General features: G+C 43.0%; 1 pseudogene; it reads right to left on the bottom strand.

The window, feature by feature from the left end:
• Window positions 1-15807: 15807 nt before the first annotated feature.
• Window positions 15808-16164, bottom strand: LOC118583429 (annotated as a pseudogene).
• Window positions 16165-16909: the final 745 nt, after the last annotated feature.

Here is a 16909-nt window from a genome sequence, read left to right as displayed (position 1 = left end):
TCCTCATAGGTGGAGAATCCAGTTTTCTTGTTCACAAAACTCATTTTCTGCCCTCTGAAATGAATCACACCTGTGAGGATCCTCAGAGCTCACCCAGGCAATGGTGTTGGTTTTGTTTGAGCCTGTGTTTTTAAAATGTGCACATTTCATACTAAAATATACATTGCCAGTCCTTCTGAGCACCAGGAGGGCTCTATAGGCTGGACTCAGGTCTCACAGTGATGGACTGTCTCTCTTCCTTTGGGGGCAGGGGGAGAAGATGGCTATAGTGATGCCACAGCAAGAAGGAAGAATGTCTGGAGTTTGAATAAAACATCCAAGTGTCTTTTCTTTGACTGCAGCTAAAGCAGAGGGACCAGGCTTTTTCCAACAACAGTGTAGGCCTCACCTATGGTGAGGCAATTTTTGAACTTTCTCATTCCCCACTAAAATGTGTATGGCGGAGGGCCATCTCAGAGCTGCCCAAGTTACCGTTGAGTCCCTTGAGCAAGCTTCTCAGATGAGGCATTCTCTTCAGGCCAAAGGGTCAGTCATTTTCCAAAGTCAGTTGTGAAGCCAGTGATGGCTACCAGGACCAATGCTGCTCACCTGCTAGGTGGCCTTGGAGAACCTCTGTGCCCCTTCTTAGTTTAGAAACAGGTATAATGAGGACAACAATTAGTGACCCATCTATGGTCTTTTGACTATGAAATGAGAGTTTGTGAGTAGGAGAACTGTATTGATGGACGTGTAATGCAGCAAGCTTCAGTCAGTCACCGTGTTGACTACGGCAATCAGTGAGCATCCACTACACCTCACTATATGAGGGGCATGATAGACAAATTATCTATGATGATAGACAGATTACTTAGTGATCACAACTACAGGCACCCGTCTCACAGTCATTTAACATACACAGAAATCAAAGCCTAGAAAGATTGAACTATTTGTCCGCAATTGTCCTTGGACAGAAGGCCAGGCCAGATCTGAATCAAGCTCTGCCTAATATTTCAATGAACACCATAGTTTTGTTGTTGGGAGGTGGGTTTGGTTTTGGTTTTGTTTAAGTCAAAGTTTTCTTCCAGGCCAGCTTGCAATTTATGGCGATCTGCTTGTCTCTGCCCTCTGTGAAACTGGGCTTAAAGATGTGAGCTTCCATACCCAGCACCATGCAGTTCTTTAAAGGGAAATCTCACAGCAGCTGTAGCAGCAATGTGATCATTGTTATGCTATGTCACAGGGAAAGCCCTGTGGTAAGCACACCACATGTTTTTAGTCTTTTAATTGTGGTGACGAGCTAGAAATTTTTTTTCCTTTTTTATTTTATTGTTGGTTGTACGGTGGTGGTGAACGATCACAGATTATATTGTTCTGGAGGGCTGAAAATGAGTTGGCTCAGTGTTCAGGATGTGACTGCTCTATGATTTCAATCCCTCCTGAATTTCTCTTGGTGTTTGTGATTAGCCTCTACAGGCATCAGTGTCTGCAGGGAAAATAAAGGAAAGAGTGAAAACCACCGTGTGCTGAGAAGCGCTGGACACAGGATTTGAACAAAAACATTCTTCTACTGCACTCCTCCCTCTATTCAGTCTCTGCTCCAGACAAGGACTGACCACCCCTTCGTGCCTTGCATACGGTTTATACACAATAAGATAAAAATGGTATGTTGGGCTACTCAATATCCACCAAATAGTTGTATGTAATCTCAGTTCTCCTATGACATGTGATTGGATGACATCAATTTTCCTGACAAATATTTAAAAGGAGGAAGTTGAAGTCACTTACATGAAATTCCACACCCATGACAAGGAAGGAGATAATTACGACTCCAGGTGGTTCCAGAAGCCATTATTATACTCCCTTCTCTTATGCGAGGCTCTGGAAATGATGGGCACCTGGCCTTTGAATCCAGTCTTTAAACCTTTGAAAAAGATCAACCAGTGCCCAGCTGCCTTTCAAGCTTCTGGACTCCACTGGTTAGATTTTTTTGTCAACTTGACACAGCAAGGGTCATCTTACAAGAGGGCACCTCAACTGAGGAATTGCCTCCAAAAGATTGGACTTAGGAAAGTTTGTGGGGCATTTTCTTGATTAGTGATTGATGTGAGAGGGCTCAGTTCACTGTGGGCGGTGTCATCCATGGGCAGGTAGTGCTGGACTGTGCAAGAAAGCAGACTAAGCAAGTCTCAGAGAACAAGCCAGGAAGCAATATCCCTCCATGGTCTCTGCTTTAGTTTCTGCAAACTTCAAGACAAATACACCACCCATCAAATTGCTTTTGGACAATAGAAAACAAAGACCAAAACTGGTACCAGGAGTGGGGTATTGCTGTGACAAACTTAAGCATGATTTTTGTGGAAGATTGTAGGAGTTTAGAACTTTGGGCTGGAAAATCCCTTGAATCTTCAAAGTTGAATGAGATATTTTGGAAACTTGAAAGATGATGCTGACAGCAGCGCAGATGATGGGTTCCTAACTTGTGAGGTTTCAGAGAAAGTTTGACCATCCTATAAAGACTCTGTTTGGGCTCTTCGTGTGATATTTTGAATTAAAAAAAAAAAATTGTGGTTCTGATCTCCTAAGACTAGAACTACTGAAGTGAAAACTTTTCTGTATAAGGATGCATATACTAGTTAGCTAGGGCTGAGAAATTAGCTGTGATTAAGACGAGACCAGCATCACTGAGGCGAAATATTCTGGAAAGTATTTCCTCAGGGTTCACATCCAGAAGCTGTGGCCCAAAAGGGAACCATAGTGACAGCCAGACTTGGTAAGGTGTAAATGTCTCCCAAGTTGCATCGGTTTTGAAGACACAAGTAGTCATAGAGAGCAGCTAGGGTTTGCAAGGCCTCTAGTGAAAGTGCAGCCTCCATTGCTGTGGAAAACTGCAGAGCTGAAGGTAACAGAGAGAAGTTGAGACTTAGCACCATGGGGCGCGTTCAGAGTCCCTGAAGAGAGACTAGGAGAGGCTTACTGGTGAAGGTACATCCCAGGTACCATGGAGACCCAGGATAGTAGACATTCCAGTACCATGGGACAACTGCCAATGACAGCAGCAGCCATAGGATGGAGGTAGCCTGAGCCAATGAAAATAGCTGTCTGTGTGTGCTACAATAGCAGAGCAGAGATGTAGAGTTGCTCAAGATCTCTGGAGCCAGACAGATGGTCAGTGACTCTCAGATGTCTGAGCTTTTCACACTAAGCTTTTTACACTGTTGGACTTTGATTTGATTGTGATTATGTCTTGGAATAAAAAGTGTGTAGCTTTGTGTTATTTAACAGGAACCAACAGTTCAGAGACTGGACTTTTTTACAGAAATTTTGAATACTTCAAAGGGACTGAACTTTTAAAGACAGCGGGCCTTTTTAAAAAGTTGGAATGTGTTTAATATTGTAATATTGATATTAATATGAGATAATGGGGATAATCAAGAAAGGAAAGGTTATTGTTTAATAGTGATGTGTGTGTGTGTGTGTGTGTGTGTGTGTGTGTGTGTGTGTGTAATCAACAAGGGGTCAATTGTGCTGGTTAGGTTTTTTGTTAGCTTGACACAAGTGAGGGTCATCTTGGAAAACGGAACCTCAATTGAGAAAACATCTCTGTAAGATTTGTTTATAGGCAAGTCTTCTGGGCGTTTTCTTGGTTAATGTTTAATGTGAGAAGGCTCAGCTTAATTTGGCCAGAGCTACCCTTGGCATGTGGTGCTGTGTTCTATAAGAAATCAGGCTGAGCAAGTCATGCAGAGCATGTTAGTAAGTAACATTTCTCCATGTTTCAATTTCTGCCCCCAGATTCCTGACTTGAGTTCTTGCTCTGACTTCCCTCAGTGGTGAACTGTTACCTGAAAATGTAGTAGAAATAAACCCTTTCCTTCCTAACTTGCTTTTGGTCATGGTCTTTATCACAGCAAAAGAATACAAACCTAAACAGAGGCAAACAAAGGTAAGAAATTATTTTTATACCACTGTGTACTTGGATAATCTGTATGGTTATGGCCATGGCACCCTCAATGGCAGATCTATTCTTTCTGGCTTCTCCATTCGACAGGACTTTTGAACCTAACATTGTTTCTTCCTGTCAATTAGAATTTTCAAAGGTGCTTTTTGTGTATTCTAATTTAAGAGACTTTATGAATAATTTTCTAGATAGATGGGGACTTTTCTATCCAATAAAACAACTTAGACATTATTCAAAACCATTTAATTCAGAATTTGGGACATTTCATACAGAATCTGGGCAAAATTTGTCTTTTAGAATCTTTTTTACATCTAATAAGCCCACCACTAAAATAAATGAGCTCACAAGAGGGGCATTGCAAGTCCCTTAAAAGACCAAACTATTTTCAAGCAATTTAGAGACACCCTGTCATTAGGTTGGTGTGCTAATTACAAATCATTCTAATTGATTCAATAGTCTCCCAGGACTTCTGTAATGTACTAGGCAAACACTTTATTAGCCAGGCTGAGTTACTGTAGGTTCCTAAAGGAAAACAAAAACTTAAGCAGCCTTCCTAAAACCAATACCAAGTTAGAATTCTCACAAGTGCAGAGGGACATTGTCCTCAATCCACTTCATTTTAGTGTTCATTTTAGTCTTTTGACTTCCTACTTTGATGAGTAGTAATATGAGACAGAGAAGAGAAAGTGGACTTGACTTCTTTGCCTACACCTATCTTGCCTCTATTTGTAGAAACCATCCATAGCTCATTCTTGACCCTCTTTGTCCTTAACAATTTTGATCTCTCCCCTGCCTTTGGATATCACCATGTCTTTACTGCCTGTCTATTTTGCTGAATTCAGGACAGATAATCAGCACACTATAAAACAATGGATGGGTGCACTTTTCTCAAAATAAGCCAATAAAAAGTGTGGTAGGTGTGCAGGAGAGTTGTTCAGCTGCTGGGATGGATGTGGAGGGTTATGACATGGGAAAGGGAACTTGCATGGAAAGTGAAGTCAGCATGAAAGGTCAGGCAAAGAGGTAAAGACTCCTGGCGCTATCATTTTGAGCTGTGGATAGAGCGGACCTAAAGTCATTTACGGACCTTGGATTTCCACTCCTAATGGTCAACATGTAACTGTTGTAAAAATCTTTCTCTTAGTCATCTTATATTGCATTTTTATTCACTTAAAAAACTTACAGTTGTGTTTGCTTAAGGAATCCCTTAAATAGGAAGAAACAGTTCTCTCTGTATGTGTGTAAAAGTGCCTGTAGGTGGTTGTTGATGTTGTTGTTGTTGTTTTGAGATCTAGTCTTACTATATTTTCTTGTCTGTTCTTAGACTTGTGGGCTCCAGCAATCACCTCCAAGGTGCTAAGTCATAGACAAATGCCCCTAACCCCAGCCTCACCACCTGTAAACTGTTAAGCTAATATTCCATTTATGCAAGAGCCAAGATTGTATATCCAAAATTATGATCTTTAAAAAAATGGGAAAAACATTTCGTATTTCTGTATTTTCAGTCTACTTAACATTTGTTCTGAGCCTCTCTTTACTCCTCCCTCAATCCCTGGGAGCTGCTTTTCTAACTAGAATTAATCCTTGATCCTTCTCACATAGGGTTCCCAGTGAATGGATCGTGGGACCTAAAGTTCTACCAAGAACCATCCAAAGGCAAGGAGATACAGAACCTGATTCTGCCCTGATGCAGGTAAGGATGGCAGAAAAATTCAATAATACACATGAAACACAAGGAAAATATGTAATCTGGCACAAGTACTTCCTCCTCTCCTTCCTCAAATGAACTTGAACTCACGATGAGTGACTTGAGCAGACAGCACCCTTCAGAGCCTGCAGCAGACATCTATGAGGACAGCTTCTATGAAGAAGACCAACCTTGCCCTGAATCTGAAATCATGGTCAAGTTCCCTTTCTGGATGTCAGGTCTGCCATCTGTAAGGTGTGGAGAAGAACTACTTCTCCAGACCATAGCAGAGAGAAGGGTTCCTTCTCCACTTCCACGCTCACAATGGGCACATCAAAACTCAACCCCATATCCAAACCCAGTCCATCTTCTAGTTTCTTGAGGAGCCACAGTTGGCAAATGTGCTTACGAGTCTGGCATGCAAGCAAATCTGAGGACTCTGGCTTTAAAGGAATCAAAAATTAACACTTTTGTTAACGCAGCGAGCAGAAACTAACCCAGACTCACTAGTGATGATGATATAGAAATAAATGCTCCTGGATCATATCCTCTTGGGCCTGCCAAGAAAAAACCCAGAAGTTCCTGTTCAGCAAGCATCACCAGTGGCCGGCTCAGAGCCTGTGCTGAAACTCAACCATAGCCCTCTAGAACAGCCTGCTCCTGTGGGCCGGTTTGGCATAGCTCTGGATCACCTCACAAAGCTGGACCTGGCCAAGGGGACACTTGCATGGTTGGTTTTCTTCAAGAACACAGAATAGACTCTGGTTCTCACAGGCAGGGAGGATGGGGGGACTCACTCTCTACTGCCATTGTCCTTGCTAAACTGTGGGAACATTTGTTGTTGTTGTTGTTGTTGTTGCCTTAAGCCTCAAGAGAACTACCAACTCTCAGTCCCTGTCCAAATGCTGTTGAGAAACACTAGCAAACAGAGAGATCAGAGGTTTCTGTGCAGGAGTATATACCTCAGGAACAGTTGTAGGACACCAAAGACAGATCATCTCTGTCATGGGATGATTCTGTTTGATATGCAGTGACATGCTGTGTAGATTCCATCAGAAAGTTGGAAGGGAGAAACAGATGCCTGAGGGCTTGGGGACAGACATGATTGCCTCTGTGTCCTTTGTACCCCCAAGCTCTACATGGTGAGAACAGCAATTTCATGGTGACTACCAGGAAAACATTCCACCCTGCTTGTCCTACTCGAGGGGCTGACACCTGTAAGCTGCAACACACACACACACACACACACACACACACACACACACACACACACGCAGCTTTCAACTAACCACACATGGAATTCTAAAACCATTCTATGGCAACATCAGACATGTTAGAAACATCACATTTCTATGTGGACTCTCGAGATTTTACATTGAAATCTTTTGAACACACTCAGACTTAATAGCAGTAGGCTGTAGTTCCAGGCAGCCTAGCAGACAAGGTTGAGTAGTGGGTTGATTGTCTTTTGACATGAGCTCCTCCACCTCTGGTTCTGCCCTTGACAAACCCTTCATTGACCAGCCCGATCGCCTAGACACTGGCATTTCCAAGCATCACACCATCATTTATTTCTTCATATTTCTTTTGCCAGGGTCATTTCATGGGTCCACATCAACAAGCCAGCAGGGTGGGCTGAACCAGCAGGATGAGAAGCCTTTACACAGAGCACACTACCAAAGTCCACGGGTGACAGAGGGCATAGGGCATGCCCTGGATCAAAAACCTGCTATCTCCTCCCTCAGTAACTTCAATAATCAAATTCCCCAGCCCCCAGCCTGTTCTGAGGGAATTATTCCCCAACTCAGTTCAGATGTTTCTGGCTTTGTGCAGCCATAAAGGAATTGAATTTAGCTGTTTGCCTTGCCGGTTCTCTTACTGACAGCACTATTTAATGGACAAACAGTTTGTTTTATTTATCTGACAGGGTTTCTTCACATTGTTTAGGGTTATCAGCCCTCCCCCGCAGATCATATTACAGCTTGTGCCGGTTCGACCCTCAGCAGGGTTCACTCTAAATCAGATCCTTATCTTCGCCTCAGTGATAAATAGAGAGGCCTAGGAGCCCACAGCCAGGTTATTTATTTAGTATCTCCGTAGGTCATGTTTTATACAGCCTGGGTTTCTTGTCAGGCCTTCGAGGATCCAGCTTAGGTTACACTCAGGAACTAAAACCCAAGGCCCTTAAATAATGTTAACTTAACAGCTGACATTTTTATGAAATAAGTCTGTGCAGATGCATGGAGGAAAGGGGACAGTGCAGACAGAGAGCTGGAGGTAGGTCTCAGTGTGCAAGCACGTGCGTGGTGGGGGAAGCAAGTGTGAGAGCCAGAGCCGGCAGGTGTGTGTGTGGGTGCTTAAGATGGGTGTGGGTGGGTGCTTAAGATGGATGTGGGTGGGTGCTTAAGATGGGTTGGGAGGAGAGGAGAAGCAAGGCTTTAAATTTTAGGCTTCTTTCAAACCAACCAAGAATATTCTGCTTTCATGTGGAGTTTCTTTTGAAGGAAGTTTTAGAAGAAAAGATATTGTTGGTGGGGCACACTGCCCCTCAAGAAGGTGAGCAAAGCATGGTGGGGTGGGGGTGGGGTTGGGGGTCGGGGAGCAGGGTGAGGTCTTGCCTGGTGGGAGTTACATAGGCAGGGGAACAGAGAGGTATTCAGTCTGGAGAGTACCCAGACAGAACCATCTGGCTGGGGTAGGGGTATAGAACCATCTGGCTGGGGTAGGGGTATAGAACCATCTGGCTGGGGTAGGGGTATAGAACCATCTGGCTGGGGTAGGGGTATAGAACCATCTGGCAGGGAGCCTCGTCTTCATCCTGTTCTTCAAATGCAAACTGTGCATGTCATTAGTGTATGTATACTTCCACTGCAGTGTCTGTGTCTCTGTGCACACACTACATGTGTTGCTTCATCAAGTATCAGAGTTTGACATGCAACTGTGTAAAATTTGAAATTGTCCAATGGCATTTCCTCTTTTTGAATACTCCCGGAAGAAGAGAAGGAGGAAACAGTGGCAGTGCCAGTTGATTTCAAATGAGCTTTCCACACTAAGCTTTTTACACTGTTGGACTTTGATTTTACTTTGATTTGATTGTGTTTATGTCTTGGAATAAAAAGTTTCAATATGGAAACAGAGATTGGACTGCCATCCAAGAGAACACTGAGCTACGATAACAACCCTCACCTGTTCTTCAAAAGCAGGGTGATCTCTGACTACACAGTCCACATGTTGCCCAAGTCCTGACCTGAGAATGCAAGGGTTGTCAACATCGGCGTGATACACTGGCTATAACTGGAAGAGCCCTTTGGGCTTAAGATAAGCACCCAGTGATGGTGTATGGCATTTGGCATTTAGCAGCAACTGAGTCAACATTGCAACATGCTATAAACATATTAGAACACTTGTGATAGAAGAAAGACAAACCAGTTTTAAAAATAAAAACACAAGCCTATTACAGTCAGTATAGTGATATGAATCATATTCACAGTGAAGAAATAGCCCATGAGCACTTTCAATGTGTAGCATATGATGTAGTTAAATGTTTGCCACAATACCTCACACTGCTCAGGAGTAATAAATGCTCAACAATAATTTGTAGCTGAATGATCTTATGAATAAGCATTTGGGAATATAATTCAGTTTAATACTTAATTATGTTTGTATATAATTAACTTATGTTTCTTCCTATAAATAGTGAAAAGGTGGAGAGCTACTTTACCAGAGGAAGATCTTGAGATGCAAATAAGATGTTAGACTATTTGATTTGAGAAACTCTCTTAGGAAATGTCCATAGAGAAGAGAGGTATCCTTTTTTCACATGGACAGTACTCAATATCTACATGGAAAAACTTAATTCCAAGTTGGATCTCAGGAAGTATCTATAGAGAAGAGCAGTATCCTCTTTTCATATGGACAACAGTACTCTATGTCTACATGGAAAAACTTAATTCCAAGTTGGATCATGTGGCAGAGTATGAACTAGCTCTTGCCCATCACTGGTAGAGGACTGCTTGTACAGATGTTGAATGCCCAGCACTTACTGTGTATTCTGGTCTCTGGCTCAGCTGCCCCTGTCACCAGAGGGATAACACCAGGAAGAAATCCTTAACAAGATTAGTGACTGCCATGGTGATGTCAACAGAGCACCAACAAGCTTAGCAATTAGTTAGTCATTCTCTCTGAACCAAAAACGCCTATGTGATGTTGTCTAACATGGAGCATCACCATGGAATGCCATCCTTTCTCTCTGTCAACTCAAAGTCATCCTCAGTAGTAGAGTCTACTCCATAGCAAACAATCAATAGTCTTGGAATAAGAAGTCTGTTGTTCAAGGGTCATTCAAATTTCACTCCCTTCAAGAATCATTCTGCATTCTTCCCTAATGGTCCCAGCACGTTTTGAACTATGGCTTTGGTCCTTTGTTATTCATTTCTTCTTCTTAAAAGAATGGTTTCTGTGACTGATTGATTGGTTTTTTGAGACAGGCTTTCTCTGTGTAGCTTTGGAGCTGTCCTGGAACTCACTCTGTAGACCAGGCTGGCCTCAAACTCACAGAGATCTACCTGCCTCTGCCTCCCATGCTCTGCCGCCACCACCACCTGGCAGGCTCCATGATCTTAACCTTAACTTGGCTCAGCTTTAAAACTCTACCCAACATAAAGTATGAGCTCTAGCAGTCTTTGATATCATCAGAAATGGACACTTGTAATTTTCAGGTGTGGAAACAGGAAGCCTTTTGCTCTGGTGTTCATGGGTCTGTGCATGCTAGCCAAACTGTCCTTTAACGGCAGCAATGGCAATCCTGATTGGTGTGATGTCTCTGACCTTCAGTGGGAAGAGTGCTCTTAAGCTCTTATCTCTTGTACGTTTCTCAAACTCTCACTAATACCGTGCAGAGATATCAAGTTTACAGATCGATACTAATAGAAACCCTTTCACAATCCATGGCATTGGTGATCTCATGGGTATTGACCCTACTAAAATTGACCTCAGAATAACCCACAAGCTGATACAGACACAAATTACCAATAGGGAGAAACAGCATGTTCCACAAATGTGAGAATCTATTCTCATGGCATTAAAGACAGCCATGTCCATTTTGTGCCTACATAACTTAGAATGACCATGAGTTTACGGGCTGTCAGCACTGGAGACTGGGAAGACCAATACCAATGCACTAGAGGAATCTTCTTACCATGTCATCCCATGGCAGAACTTGTGATCTTCCCAAGTGCTGAGATTACAGGCATGTGCCAACGATCCCTACTAAGTCTCAATTTCAGCACTGCTGCAATGGCAGTTGTATTTCAACAGGGATTTTGAAGGGGACAAACAATGGCTCCCTAGCAAAAGAGAATGGGAAAGTGGAAATACCATACTTGCACTCCTTCAATCTGAGGGTAGGTTGCCTCATACTCTCAGACCATTTCTCCTTAGAATAGATGACATTCAAATAGCAGGTCTTTCACATGGCCCAGCCCTACTCAACCCTATGCAATGGCTTTTAACTGCCCTTAGGATGAATATAAACTCCCTAGGTTTTCCTGAACATATGATGGAGAAGTCTCCCCTAACATAACATAGAGAGGTCTCCAGCTTCCTCTCCAGACACAACAAGGAACACCTGTCCATTGCATCTCTGCACCACTGCCACAGTCCTTTCCAATGACATAGTGTGATGTACCATTTCCCAACATAAGAACCAGGGCTGCAGGGATAGCTCAGCTGTTAAAGGCTAGGCTCACATCCAAAAATATAAGAAACAAGAACTGTGGCCACCAGCCTGCTCTCTTCTGAAGCACAGGGCTGTCTCATACCTGTTCTAGGAAATCACCTCCATCATATCTTCCTCAGAAAGTACTTCTCAAACTGCCTGCTGAGGTCAAGTCCCCTCCTCCATTCATCAGTCACTGAGGCCCCTCTGCAACTATGTGCCATCTTCACGGAGTCACCATAAAGACAACATGGATGCTCCTGCAGGGTCAGGCCCTGGCCCCCTTTTCATGCCTTTTTTGAATGTCTGCAGTTCAGGATAAATGGAAGGTCTATCTCCACGTTTTGCTCTCTGCAACCTCAAGTCCCATGTAATGACACAAAAAGACACACAAATCCCACCCTCCTCTCAGCCTTGCAAATAACAGAGAAGTATGGAGAAAGCCAGCCGCCCAAACTGACAGTATTAGCATCTCTAAGCATATAGAAAGATTGGATTAACTTGCTTGTCCTTGTGAAGACATTAATATTGTTCTGTCACCAAGAAGCTGAAACTCCCAATAAATCTCCATTTACAGGCAAATTTGTAGATGCTTAGTGTAGTCATAATAATAGAGCTGTAATTCTTATTGAGCATGCTCAGAGTGGTGGAATATTTATAGCATCTTGTTCAATGTTGCACACTTGGGGACACAAATTACAAACTCTTAGAGTTTGGGGGAAAGTTTATAAAAAGGGTGACAATAGAAATAAAATCTAATTTGGGGGGAATTATGGCGGGAAATTACTCAAACAAATTAGAAATCATTTTTCTTCACTTCACAGATGGGGTCCAGGAAGACTGAAGAAAAAAGATGGATCGCTTTCCTGTAGTGCAGCTCATGGGCCGTCAGGTGCACACCCATTGCCCATTTCTCCGGAGTTAAACTGGAGTGAGAAGGGTCACAGCTATGTCATGAGCAGCAGAAGAAAAACAAAATCTCACTGACCCCTTAGCAACAAACTTCACTTTTCACTGTGCATCTGTGGTTCAGTCCAGCTCAGGTGACTTGAGCTCAGCCAGACTGGGCCCAGGTGACAATTCTTATTCAGGTGTGCTTCATGTGTTTGTGACCAGCAGATACCCACAGCACAGTCTTCTCATGACGGTAGCAAAAGTCACAAGACAAACCCAAACATATCAGCACTTTTCACACGTGCACCCTGACGCACCACCCTCCGATGTCCGGGAGGCCAAAGTAAATCACATTCTCAAACCTTAGGTCAAGAGGCAGACAAGGGGCTCTACCGTAATGGGGATAGACAAAGCCCTGGACTTACAGTCCACGATAGAAGATCCAAATCCACCCAGCTGCTCTTACACATATCGGAGGCTGGCTGGTTTATGTACAATAGAAACCCATTTCCCACAGTTGTGGAGACGACCAAGTTTAAGGCAGATTCACTGTCCACTTTCTGGCTCATATACAGCTCTCTCTCTCTCTCTCTCTCTCTCTCTCTCTCTCTCTCTCTCTCTCTCTGTCTCTCTCCACTTACTCACTTAATTAAAGAAACAAGAGGTAGTCCTTGGGCCCTTTAATAGGAGCATACTTTTCATTTCAGGAAGGCTCTGTCTCTGTGACCTCGTCATCCCCAGGTGTCTCAATTCCTAATGCCACCACCTTGGGGATAGGGTTTCAAAACAGGAAGTTTGAGTGGCCACAACATTCAGACCAAAAAAATGATTACACAATCAAAGATTAAATCTATTGTAGAAGGCCAGAATCTTTCAAGTAGTGACAAATGTTTTGTTTTGTTTTTGTAGACACACACACACACACACACACACACACACACACACACACACACACACACACACACGAGGTAGGGTAGGATTTATAGCCATTTTGTCTGTCCAGTCCTGGTAATACTGGCAATTTCTCTTTGGAGACCATCTTTCCCTTCTGTATAATGCAAAGGAGGCCCATCTTATGTCTGTTTTTCTGGGACAACAAAAACAAAACCTAAAGTCTGAAACCAATCACGGTTATCCACCCTTTGTCTGTTCTGATTAGCTCAGAGGTGATCATGTGACCTAGCACAATCCAAAGAGGGCTAAGCCTGGGACTTTAGCTGTAACCACACAGGCATAGCCCACTATAGCTTGGTGACATCTCTGTTATACACTATCTCATGGGAGACCTTTCTTTTTTTATGTTGAGCCCTGATTTTCCGGGGATTCTAACCCCATCACCCAGATAAGCATCTCTTTTGAAGATAGGATGAGTCAACTTTATGGTGGGTCCTCCTAAGTCTGTTACTGAGTGACTTCCTACAGTCTTACCTCTGGGACTCAGAAAGCTAGATAATCATCTCAAAAGCCTCACTATTGTCATAGCAACATAGTTAAATTATAATGTTCTAAAATTTTTAATGCCACCATTTAAATAGAAGCCAGAAATGTTTTTTTTTAACTGCATTAAGAACCAAACCAAAAAGAGATTCTAAGAAAAGTAAATTAAATGCATAAGTGCTAACATTATTTGTGTTGGAAAAACAAACATTGCAGGCCGGATAATAAGAAATATGAGTAGGTTGATAAAAAGATTGGGTATTTTTCTGTAATTGACTTTCCCGCTGCTCCAATTAATAGTGAATTTATTATAGGTTCTGCATAGTGCTTGGAACACTGAGTCTTCTGTCTTGAAACCTCAGGGCAGACAAACATTTTAGGTGATTAAAAAAAAAAAGCACATTTAGAAAATGATGTTCTGGGAGCCTGCGGGAAGCTATCCATGCCATTCTTCACAAGTTCATTATAGAAGATGAATAAACGTCGAATTAACTTTGCTTCCTCTCATAAATGGCGGGAATGGAGACAACAACGCGAACAGTGAGGCGTGACTTGATCTCCCTCAGTCCTGGTGGCTTCTGGCTTCCATGACAGGCAAAGGAGGCTCCCAGCTAAACTTGGGGGGCGGGGGGTAAGGGGAGTCGCTGGAGTCATATATACCGTGAGGCGTCTCTTGTGGGAAGGGCATGAGTCTTCAAAACCCAGGCACACAGAACTGCCTGCTTGATGCGCACTCCTACAGCTCAACCTGCTACCTGTCACTTGCTGCTGTTGGCTTTGAGGATTGCTTCTCTCCTTTGTGCAGGAAATCGGCCTCCCAGCCAGAGGCTGCAAAATGACTCATGCTTCTCATGCCTGAGACTCAATGCATCTAGACTATTGGACCGCAAGTCTCCATGCTGCCCGGGAGGCCAGATATGAACAATGCAGCAGCTTCATAGGGCCCTGTGTCGAACAAGGGAACCGGCATCACATTTGCAAAGCCAAAAAAAAAAAAAAAAAACAAACGTCACACAGCAAAGAATAACACAGAGAGGCGGAAAGAATTGGAATTCAGTCTGCCACATCTACTCTCATATGCATCCCTGCATTTGTGTGCATTAGTTCCTCCAAATGCAAGTTGTTCAAGGAAAAAATAAGCTTGTTTCCTGTATGCAGACCAATCTCTCTCTCTCTCTCTCTCTCTCTCTCTCTCTCTCTCTCTCTCTCTCTCTCTCTCCCCTCTGCCAAACAACACCTTTTACCATATTTTCATGCAACAAGAGATCTTTGTTAGATGTGAGCATCATGCTGTTTGGATCCTCCAACCACCATAATCTTGAGGTAGATGAACCTCTTTATGTATCAGGTACTCTATACACACACACACACACACACACACACACACACACACACACACACAGATCAAGACTCAAATTTATTGTCAAAGAGAAAAGAAACATAAGAAAATGAAGCTTGGAAGAGAGATAGTAGGTGCAGGTGGTCAAGATGTGTAAAATGGATGTGTTAAACACATGATGGTTGTGACCAGCTACGCTTCCACACAGTGTATTATGAGAGGACAAGGCAGTGTGAAGAAAAATTAGGAAGTGTATTTGTTGGCTGGACACATCAACACTTAATATCACATTTTATAGGGCTTTAAAAAAGTAACATGGTAATGTAGATTTCTTTCTATTCAGGCCAGAAAAATGTATAGCAGAGCTGAAATTCTTGTGTAGACTGTAGGCAAAATAAAAATACTATAATTGCATGTGCTTCCATCCTTCCTCCCTTCCTCTCCTCACTTCTCTCTCTCCTTTTTCTTTTCCCCTCCCTCTCTCTTTCTCTTCTATAGTCTCAAGGATCCATTATAGGGCCTCATCTATGCTAGGAAAATATCCTGTCATTGACTTACAGCCCTAACCCAGCAGAATACTCTAGAAAGAACGGCAGGTCTTTGGAAGCAGATGGTCAGAGAAGTAAAATAACAGACTTGAAATCAACTGATTCGGGACTGGCGCCCCGTGCCTCCCTTTTCTGGATAGTGAAGGTTCACTGCACTGAGGATGTTAACTGGGGAGTGGAGACCAAAGATGTTTGAGGCTGCCTCCTCATTTTTTCCCATTTTTTTAATGAGCCAAAACTTTTAATTATTCATTTCTTGCATTTGAAGTACTCCTTGATGACATGTTTGGCCTGAGATCCTTTGCCTTAGTCCTTAACCACTACACAGCTGCAACCACCCTCTTTATGTGGCTTCTGCTCTGGATCATTTTTATGAAGGCCTATCCATTCTTCCTGTTTCTTGTAGTTGTCAGCCTTAATTAGGTTGATTTGGTGCTCAGCACAAAGTGCCTCCACCAACTTGACATGCATAGGCTCGTCATAGCTAGATGCGAACACACAGAGATGGGCTGGGCGCTTATCTCAGGTGGCTTCATGCATGCCACGTGCTAGGCCATCACAGATGAGGGCGGTCTTCAGTACCGCTTGTAGAGTATTAGTGTCCATTACCCTTCCATTCCTTCTGGGTGAGGCCGAGTCTTGAATGCATCCGAGCTTCTGCCTCCTTGTAACTGAGGGCCTCCATTTGTTTTAAAATCAGGTTTTGGTTTTGGCTCCTAGGGATTCTGTGTGTGGTTTTCTTATTTCATTTTTAGTATTTCCAAACAATACCTTCTTTTCTGTGTGTGTGTGCCCTCTAAGATGAATAGACAGAATTCAACTGACATTGACTTTTACTAAGACAAATTCTAGATTTATTGACCTGAGAAATAAATATTAATAGAGGTTAAATTGGGGTCAATTTTTACTCCAAGAGATGATAAATCTTGATATATTGCTCATGGTTGGCTGGTCAATATGTTTCTCATACCATCCAGGTACCACTGAGCAAAATAACTTCCAAGATGGACCCACAGGAACAATATCTCTCCCATTAGGACTCTGCCTGGTGAGGGGCAGCCCAGGACACAAGTCTCCTTTCACTCAGATCATTGTTACAAAACCATAACCTACATCAAATCATGTGCCTCAGAAATATTCTCTCTCTCTCTCTCTCTCTCTCTCTCTCTCTCTCTCTCTCTCTCTCTCTCTTACACACACACACACACACACACAACCATTCTTTTCAGATCACACACCAGAGTAAAGGAAAGTTCTAGAAGGCGTGTATGGAACCCAAGGACTTTGTTTGGGGAGTGTCAATTGCCTCCTCCATGGAAGCTCTAATAATTTTTCCTGTTTCTGCCTCACT

Source organism: Onychomys torridus, chromosome 5 (genome assembly GCF_903995425.1).
Source record: "Onychomys torridus chromosome 5, mOncTor1.1, whole genome shotgun sequence".
NCBI classification, from domain to species: domain Eukaryota; kingdom Metazoa; phylum Chordata; class Mammalia; order Rodentia; family Cricetidae; genus Onychomys; species Onychomys torridus.
This window is presented reverse-complemented; position numbering and strand designations above follow the sequence as displayed.